This window comes from Oreochromis aureus, linkage group 17, assembly GCF_013358895.1.
Source record: "Oreochromis aureus strain Israel breed Guangdong linkage group 17, ZZ_aureus, whole genome shotgun sequence".
In the NCBI taxonomy this organism is placed as follows: domain Eukaryota; kingdom Metazoa; phylum Chordata; class Actinopteri; order Cichliformes; family Cichlidae; genus Oreochromis; species Oreochromis aureus.
In genome coordinates, this window is record NC_052958.1 from 3,089,150 (window position 1) to 3,099,907 (window position 10,758).

Sequence of the window (10,758 nt, forward strand, 5' to 3'; positions counted from 1 at the left end):
TTTGGAAATCAAAATATGGTCACCCTATTCTATGAACTTCCAGAAATCCTAACACAGGAAAGGATGCCTGTCACCACAGATAACCTTGTAAAGGAAGAAGATCTGGTCAGGTGGCCATATCTGTCAAAGGTTCAAATTCCCCACATAATGGCTAACGTGGACCTGTTGATTGGATGCAACGCTCCCAAGTTACTGGAACCATGGGAGGTCATTCATAGCCAGAGGAATGGCCCATATGCTATAAGAACGGCATTGGGTTGGGTCATAAATGGGCCCATGGAAGATGGTAAAAGCAACTTGGACAGCAAGCACCCACCAACAGTTGTAAATAGGATATCTGTTTTTAACATTTCCTCCAGCTTACAAAGTCAATGTAACTATGACTTTAATGAAAAGGTTACAGAGGAAAAGGGTTTGTCAAGGGAGGACCTCAAGTTCATGAAGATCATGGAAGAATCTGCAACAATGGAAGATGGACACTACTGTTTGGCATCTTTGTTGTTCTTTTTAAAAGGTAACTTCAAACAATTTCTCCATAGTTAAACAAAGATTGCAAAGTCTAAAATGAAAACTTCTCAACAATGAACAGTTGCATAAAGAATATAAAAACTTCATGGACGAGTTGATAAGTAACGGATATGCAGAGCAAATACCTTCACAGCAGCTGTCTTGCGAAAATGGAAAGAAGTGGTACATTGCTCATCACGCAGTCTACCATCCCAGAAAACGATCTATAGGAATTGTATTTGACTGTGGGGCATCATTCCAGGGGACATCATTAAACAAGCAGCTCTTACAGGGTCCTAATCTCACAAGCACATTGCTTGGGATTTTGCTTAGATTTCGACAGGATCCAGTCGCATTTATGGGTGACATAAAGGCAATGTTTTATCAATTTAAAGTTGCCAAATAGGACAGAGACTTTCTGCGTTTTTTGTGGTGGCCAGATGGAGATCTGAGCAAGGACATAACTGAGTTTCGCATGACTGTTCATCTGTTCGGTGCAATATCTTCCCCGAGCTGCGCCAGTTTTGCTTTGAGAAAAATGGCTGAGGACAATCAAACTGAATTCCTAGATAAGGTATGTGAAACGGTAAAAGAACTTCTATGTGGACGACTGTTTGAAGAGTGTGGCCTCCACCTCAGATGCTATTGATTTGGTCAAAGATCTTTCAGCACTTTGTCAAAGGGGAGGATTTACACTGACAGTAACAGTGGGTCAGTAACAAACGCACCCTGTTGCAAAGTATCCCAGAGGAGCAAAGGGCTAAAGACTTGAAAGAATTAAATCTTGACAGAGACAAACTTCCTGTAGAAAGAGCTCTGGGCATGCAGTGGTGTGTGGAAACTGATACATTCAACTTTAAAATGGATGTTCCTCAAAAATCCTGTACTAGACGTGGAATGTTGTCAATATCAAGCTCTATTTACGATCCATTGGGATTTCTTGCAACTGTCCTGCTGCCTGCCAAAAGAATGGAGCAGGAGCTTTGCAAAAGGAAATTGGGATGGGATGAACCAATACCCCAAACCATGTTGCAAAAGTGGAAAAGTTGGCTCAGTGATTTGCAAATGCTATCCCATTTCAAGGTTAAAAGGTGTATACAACCAAGAGAGTTTGGACCTCTCTCACATGCACAGCCACACCATTTTTCAGATGCCGGTGAATCTGGATATGGAACTGTGTCATATCTGTGCATGCAAGACAGTAGGAAATCCATCCATGTAGCATTCTTGATGGGCAAGGCAAGGGTTACACCTCTAAAACCTGTCACTATTCCACATCTGGAACTTACAGCTGCTGTCCACTCGGATAGCTGTAAGCTGACCTGGGGTCTGAACAGAAGGAAGCACTGCTGGAGCTGCTCAAGATACAAAGACACCCACAGATCCCTGCAGAGATCCGCAGGGAACTGCAGAACTCGGAGTCGAGGGACATTGAAATTGGGCTCCCTGTTACAGTTGAAATGGGCTCAGTTGAGAATGAAACTCGAGCAATCTGTATTTTGGACAGATAGTACATCTGTACTCGAATACATAATGAATGAGGATAAACGATTCCTTACCTTTTGTGGCAAACGGTCTCATTCACTGCAACTAAACGATTACAATGGAGATATGTAAGCTCAAAGGAAAATCCAGCAGATCATGCTACAAGAGGGCTCAAGGCTGGGAACATTGTTCATAGCAGCCGCTGGATCAAAGGACCAAGCTTTCTGCAGAAGCCAGAAAGTGATTGGCCGACCAATTTACAGATTAGATCCTTTTCTTGATGATGAAGGCCTCTTAAGAGTTGGGGGACGACTGACAAAGGGCTCCTTGCCAGAAGAAAAGAAGCATCCCTTTGTTCTTGCAAAAGATCAACATGTACCAGGTCTCATCCTAAAGCACATTCATCAACAGCTTGGTCATAGTGGTTGTAACCACACCTTATCCACACTAAGGAGAAAATACTGGATCACAAAGGCCAACTCAGCTGTAAGGAAGGTTATCGCAGAATGTCATTTTTGCAGAAAATATTATGGAAAAGCCTTGGAGCAAAAGATGGCAGATTTACCCAAGGAAAGAATTTTGCCAGATAACCCACCATTCACCAACGTCGGAGTTGATTACTTCAGACCTACTGAAGTGAAAAGAGGACTAAACATTATGGAGTCATTTTCACCTGTTTAGCCAGCCGAGCAGTGCACTTGGAAGTGGCTAGCTCTCTAAGCACAGATGCCTGCATTAATGCTTTGCGCCGTTTTCTGAGTCGAAGAGGTCAAGTTGCTCACATCCAATCGGACAATGGAACCAACTTTGTTGGAGCAGAGTTAAGGGAGGCTCTTGAATAGGGATGGGTACCGGTATCCGGTGCCATTATGGCACCGGTTCTGACATAAACGGTAGTAAACAGACCGAAAAGCAGCGCACATTTCGGTGCTTTTTTTTTTTTTTTTTTTTTTTTTTTCATGAGATGTCATACACTTTGGATTCTAGCCAATCATTTTACCTTTACAAGGATAGTAGGCGGGCCCAGGTACGTACGTTCTTTTAGAGCAGAGCTACAGATTAAAAATGCCGAAGGCGAAGTGGTCAGAAGTCTTGCTGTACTTCACAGCAAAAGATGCAAACTCAGCAGCCTGCAACAAGTGCTTTAAGCCCCATGCCCCCGGTACCGGGAGCAAAAAGGAGGAGATCACGTTTAATCGGTTATAACACAGGGTGAGAAATATAAGTCCAGACATGTGTGGTATCCATAGAAACCTCTGAATCTCAGCTAAAATCTCATATAAACCATTTCTACAATCACCAAACTCAATGAAAACAAGCCATGATTAAACGAGCAGTTATGTAAATGCGCACAAGTCAGCTAAACAAACAAGGCGAACCAGAAATTCTCCAGACTTCATGTAACCAGCTAAAAATAGGCTGGTTATCTTCCAGAGCTATCACCAATTCCAAACACCAAGTTTCACCACACTCTGACCAAAATTCACTGAATGAGCCGCAAAAGAAGACCACAAAAACACACAGCGGCGCAAATGCGCTAAGACAGAAATTGGCTTACCGTCCAGATTTCCACCGTTATTTTCGCTTGATTATCAGCAGTTACCACGCCTACCTAGCCGCATCAGAGCCGTTTTCCATTAACAACCTCCATTTTAGACCCACCTACAGACACGTGACTGGACAGACGTCACATGCAGTAAATTTGGGCCCACGTGGGTTTTGGCCTTGGAACGTCTGATTGGTTGAAGTAACGTGAACGTGGCATCATTACTGTGATTCTATTGGCTCAAACAATTAAAAAAGAGGTGTCAATCATGCAAACTGACCAAAAGAAACCAAAGTTACAGCCCCTCAGAATTTAAAGGGCCAGAGGCCAATTAAGCGCTCCATGCGCACGGCAGAAAAGGCCCATTACCATGTAAATGTGTGGTTAATTCTTCAGTTCAGTTCAGTTCAGTTCAGTTCATTTTTATTTCAAACATTTCAAACATGTGTCTTCACAATCATTACAAAATATCATTTCATTATTTGTTTGAAAAGGAGTAGGCAGAAGTATTTACTTATTTGTCCCTACCCCCTCAAAATGTATTTTTAAAAAAAGCACTTTTAGGCATGTTAATAAAATTAATTTCTGCTCTTAAATACCTAAAAAATTCAACTGGCATGGTGTCCAATTGTGTGCCAAAATTGGACATTTTTGTACAACGTCTGGATATTCATATATTGACAGTGCTGTAATTTTTCACTGTTTCACTTTAAAAACATAAACCTTTGCACAGGTGATGTTTATATGTTGGTTACTGAATTTCTGCAATGAAATGTGAACTGAGGCATATTTTTAAAAGGCTTATGTGCTAAAATTAAAAAAAAAAAAAAAAAAAAAAAAAAGGCGATAATAAAATCTACTTACTTTTTCTGTGTTCCAGTCTCAGTAACTTTGACACAGTAATATCTGCTTCAATATTTACACATCTGATGAAATTTCACAAGTGTTAGCTTTATTTTGATACCAAGATTGTAAGCACAGAGTTTGTAATTGCAGAGAAATAATCAATTAATTTGGCCATTGCATTTTCGAGCAGGAAGCTCAGAAACCCCTTTGGCGCTTAAGAGGTTAAGGTGATACTGTGCAAAGGAAGTAACACCTCAAATCTGATGAAACATCTGGCGATGCATTGTGTGTGTTTTTTCTTTCTTTTTTTTTTTTAAAGCCGAGAAATGCACCGTATTTGATAGCTTGCTGCAAGACCTCACACCGAGCACATCTACTGTGGGTGTAGTAAATCTCCTTTAGTGAGTTAGCGCGGATCGCCCCGTGCGTGGGGCTGGACGGTTCTTATCATTTTGCAGAAAAAAAGAGACTGCTAAAAATAAAAACATAAGAGGTTTTTGGACAAAGTTTGTGTTCTCCATTCTTTAAGCACTGGCACTGTTTCAAAAGTACCGATTTGGCACCGGTATCGGATAAAACCTAATCGATACCCATCCCTACTCTTGAATCGCTGAAACATACCCAAATAGCAGATGCTTTGCGACACATTGGAATAAAATGGCGTTTTAATCTGCCTGGAGCATCACATCATGGTGGAATTTGGGAAAGGATAATTCGTATGGTCAGAAAGATTCTGAGATCCGTTCTTCAGCAACAACAGTTGGACGACGATGGATTAAATACAGTTCTGTGTGAAATTGAAGCAATTTTGAAGCTTTCTGATGATCCAAAAGACCTAGAGCCACTTACACCAAATCACATCCTCCTGATGAAAGGAAAACCATCTTCACCACCCGGACTATTTGACCCTCAGGATATGTATCTAAAGACAAGATGGAAACAGGCTCAGTACATCTCAGATCTCTTTTGGAAACGATGAATACACGAATACCTGCCTTTGTTACAGGAGAGACAAAAATGGAACCAAAAGAAGAAAAATCTAAAACCAGGAGATAGTCATTATAATGGATTCTTCTGCACCACGTGGTTCCTGGCCACTTGGAAGAGTTCTGGAAACCATTCACGACAAAAATGTACGTTTAAAAACAAAGACTAACATTGTTGAAAGACCTGTAACTAAACTTTGCCTGTTACATGAGACTGTAGTGTAAAAGTGTATTTAAATGCTCTGTTTACTTGTGTTTATTTATGTGAATGTATATGTCTAAAGTAGACTGTATTAGTGGCTCCTTATTTTCTTTGTGATTAGAATTGCCATGTCTGATAGCCATTGCAATTGGGGGCCAGGGTGTAGGAGCCATTTTTGGGTTAATACCTTATGTTGCCGCTAGAGGTCACCTTTTTCTGTTTTCGTATGGTTGGTTTACGTAAAGTCACCCCCGTTAACAACCACCTCAGTGGCTTCAAGTGTAGGTTTAGCCTCTACAGTCATTATACCATTGGTTTACCTTTCAGGTGCAATCAGGTAAAAATGCCAAATAATAAGAAGGCTGTAGAACAGCGAGCTATGAGCCTTAAACGGAAGTTTATCACGGATGGTTCATTTCATGTCAGTTACACCAGTTTTATGACTGGTATTATTTCCAAAGGGTATGCAGAGAAGGTTCCAGCTTCTGCAAGGCCCAGTTCTTACTAGCTTGCTAGTTGGGGTCATAAGTACGTTCCGTAAAGAACCTGTTGTGCTAATGGCAGATATTGAATCCATGTTTTATCAGGTCAGAGTACAAAGAGAAGACGCAGATCTGTTAAGGTTTCTGTGGTGGCCAGACGGAGATCATAGTCAGGATCTGGTGGAATACAGAATGAAAGTACACCTGAGGAGCCACCTCATCTCAAAGTTGTGCGAGTTTTGCCTTGAGGAAATGTGCAGAGGATAACAGAGATCAGTTCAGACTAGAAGTTGTCAATAATATTCTACATCATTTTTATGTGGATGATTGCCTTACCTCTGTTGGGTCTGAAGCAGAGGCAGTGTTGCTCCATCAAGAACTTGTTGCTCTTTGTGCTAAAGGAGGCTTTAAGGTCACCAAATGGATTAGCAACAGAAGAGCAGTACTCGCTGCCATACTTCAGCAGGAACAATCCAAGGAGGCTAAGGATTTGGATTTGGATAGTGACGTCTTGCCAGTAGATTCAATTCAATTTTATTTATATAGCGCCACAACACAACAAATCACAACAACAGTCGCCTCGAGAGACAAAAAGAGAGAGCACTAGGTGTACAGTGGTGTAGCCAATCGGATACATTCAAGTTTAAGATAACACTTAAAAACAAACCTCTCACAAGGAGAGGGATATTGTGCCTTGTGAGCTTGATCTATGACCCTTTGGGGTTTTTGGCACCTGTTGTGTTGTCTGCTAAGTTAATCCTTCAGAAACTGTGCAGAAATCATTGGGGCTGGGATGATGTGTTGCCAGTCACTATTGGAAAGGAATGGACAGTTTGGCTGAATGATCTTTGCCTTCTTGCAGATTTTATGTCACAAACAAGGATGCAGTGGACTCAAGAGCAGACTCAATTGCTCAAACTATGTACAATTTTTTTGAAAGGAAAAGGAACTTAAACAAGACTGGGTCTAACAGAAATTATTCGCAGGAACTGAGGGAGGCCCGAGGGCAGCGAAACGGACGTTGACGTCGATTCAGTTCACCATTTTTAAACTCGTTTTGTTATCAGAACGGGAATAAAACCAAAAACAACTGACTACACAGCTCAGATAGGCCACATGCTAACTGGGTTACTCTCTATACTGAAGACGTTTTTTCTTGTAATGCTTTAACTCCAATTTCAATACATCTGAATCCAGGAGCAGCACACTACTTTGCAGTGACATTAGTCACATTTAGTTTGTGTCATGTAATTGCCAATTGTGACCACAGGGAGGCAGAGTGTGACAATACTGCTTTGAAAAGATGACAAAGCAGTAAACTTTTCCTATTCTTCTTCTCTCATTCAGTTACATAGATCAGCTGGTCGTGATGTTTAAGGATCACTGGGGGAACATGGAGAGAAAATACCTCCAACAGGTATTTTGAGCAGTGCGGTTAAAGAGCAGGACAAATGGTTTTGTATGTCTTACTTTTAAGGAATAACACAGCACACAGGAATGCTACTCTTTATCAAACTTGTCAGTTTTAACACCTGCAAAAAGAAAAATGCTGCAAAAAGAAAAAAAAACCACAATGAAAATGTTTCTGGGAGACAATAACCCGACGGACCAGTTGCACGAACCAAAACATGCTAACAAGTGCGCTGGGACTGGGAGACACTTCAAAGAAGTGGAGGAGAGGTAAATGTGTTGTAATAATACTACAGATATCTGGAATATACATACATGTTTTGGTTCGTGCAAGTAGTTTGTCGGGTTATTGTCTCCCCAGAAACATTTCCGTTGTTTTGTGTGCTTTTGCAACGTTTTTCTTTTTACAGCATTTTTCTTTTTGCAGGTGTTTTCTGAAGTTGCAGTCAGTTTGGCCTCTCAGGGCCACCAAAGAAAACAGATCTGTTTCTGACTCCAGTCTAAAAAACCCAAGAAGTTTACTTTTAAAACTTTTCCTGCTTTTACTTGTTAGGTAAGGCACAGCAAAGAACTCCTAATATTTTAATGTGATATCATGTTTCACCTTGTTGGCTGTTTGTCTGCTGTGAGCTGTATTCCTATATGTCCTCCTTCCTTATCCCAGATTTAATGTAAACCCAGAGAGTTATCAGCTGTTTAAGAATCTCATTGTTTGTATTTGTATCATTGTTTCAGTATTCCTTATAGACCTTCTTTACTGTCCTTCCTCTGTGCTGTGTAATCACTGAATCTTTTCTGATTTGTTTGTGCCAAGGCAGAAGCTCCTAGATTAAATCTTTTAAAAAAATAGAAAACGTCATACTGGAAGCAGTTTTTATCAGGACAGAAAAAACATGGACTGTAAGGAAAACCACATCTTCAATTCCTCGACACAAAATCCTCTTAAATCCTGTTTGAGTCTGTTGTTCACCTCCTGTCACTATTAGTTACTGTTGTGTCTGTGCTCCATATTCTGTTTCTGTGCCTGTCATGTGTTTCCTGTTTTTATTTTGATAGTCCCTGTCCTGTGTGCAGTGTGTCTGATTTTGCTTCCTCGTCGTCTCGTTAGGTTTGATTTGTCCCGGCTGTGTCACCACCTGTTCCCCATTTTCTTGTTGTCCTGTTTGTGTATTTCAGTCCTGTGTTTCTCTCTTTTAGTTTTTGCGTCGTAAACTCACTGTCCTGTGTTTTCGCCTCTGTGCTTATGGTAGTGTTAGCCAAATGAAGCTTTCTGAAGCACTGAAGCTTGTATTGAAAAACGGTTCATTACTCGAAGCTTTTCAACACAGTCCTCTCCGGTAACATCTGGTGGCGAAAATTATGAAGAGCAGCTTGAATCTGCAAAATAAAACGGACTGCTTAATTATCACTGCTCACTCCACAGAGTGGACTTCATTGGGCCACCGTTGCGTTGCTTTGAACATGTAATTTTTTTTCCTCGATTGGGGGGCTGAAAAATTTGTAATGCTTATTTGCTTAATACATCTTGATCAATAAACTTTCCATATGTAAACATGCACCATGGTGTGGCCTTTCTTTGCTTATGACTCCTTGATGTTGGTAAATACAATAAGTGAGCAATATATATATAATATACATATGATAATGTACAGCACATTATGGAGTATGCTCCTGCTGTGAAGTCCTGCCTCCATCTACTTGCGCATTTAATCACTGGACAGCTGGACAGGTATGTTCATACAAAATATTAGATTAGGCCAATTGTCCTATAAATATTTTTGACCTAGGGGTAGGATTGATTGTGAACTGGAAAGGGGAAAATGCTTAGGGGGCTGAGTACAGCTGGGTATCGTCACTGATGTGTAGAATCATTTTGATTCGATACAGGATCCGATTCAATTTGATTGGAATCTGTAAAGTTTTGCCTCAGTCAGAAATATTACAATTCTGATCATTTATCAGTATATATCCATATTTTTGGATCTATTAAAAGAAAGCTGACACTTGTGAGACTTAATTAGAGATGTAAACGGAGAGTTATGAAACCTGCAGCTTCAGAAGCCAGCGAAAAAAAAGAAACACAGCGCGGACCCGCCGACACATCAAATTTTGATTCTGACGCGTCGGGTCCGCGCTCTGTGTTTACGTTTGTATGTTTTAGCTGTTTGGTGTTTGACGAAATTTTGTGAGGTTTAACCTGAGATGCTGGCGCTTCAGGCAAAATAACGTGTAATTTACAAATCGACTCAGGATTTTAATCAATCAATATCACTTTATTCAGTTTAGAATGGATTGTAATCAGAAAAGCGATAATCAAAACTCACCCCTAACCATGAACTTGCAAAGTAAAAACATGATCTATGTAAGGTAGCCCTTTTGTTATTTTCATTGAAAAAGAGGATTAGTTTTACTGTGCGCTGGCCGAGTCTGTTTCTTTTCTTAGAAATAATTTCTCCTGCCCAAGAGAAAATCCTCTCGCATGGAACAGAAGAGGCTGTGGAGTGCAGGAACTACACTGCAAGTTGGTAGATATGCAGGTATGCGGTCTTATGGGTCCTGCAGACTATCACCTAAAAACAATAAACAAAATGATTTTCTAAAATGTGCAGCAATGTAATTTACGTATAATGTGAAATACATTTTTTTAGTCTTTATTAGCTTTAATTCACATGGAAGTATTTCTAAAGTCATATGCTGTAATGATATTTACATTATGAAAAGATGATTTTGGACATTTCACGTTTTTCACTTCTGCAGATAAAATAAATTGAGCAAAATCAACTCAAAATCCCGCGAATGATTCACTTCCTTATAAACCACTGAATCACTTGTGTTCTAAATGAAGCTTCGGACGTCACTGATCACGTGACTCTGGCCAAACCACACAGTGCTTCTGCAGTGTGTTGTTTTTGGTACGCACTGGAGCGCCAGCTTCAAGCGGGCATTAGTCTAATGGATAGATTTAATCAATAAACCGTTCTTATGTAAACATGCACCATGGTGTGGTATTTCTTTGCCTGTCACTTCTTGATGTTGGTAAATAAAATAGATGCAAAATACATATAACATACAAAACATTATGGCGCATGCCTCTGCTGTGAGGTCCTGCCTCCAGGTACTTAGCAATTAACCACTGGAGATATAGATATAGATAGATAGATAGATAGATAGATAGATAGATAGATAGATAGATAGATAGATATAATATATATAAGATATAATATATAATATATATATAATACAAATTGTATGTGTGTGTATATGTATGTGTGTGTATATGTATGTATGTGTGTA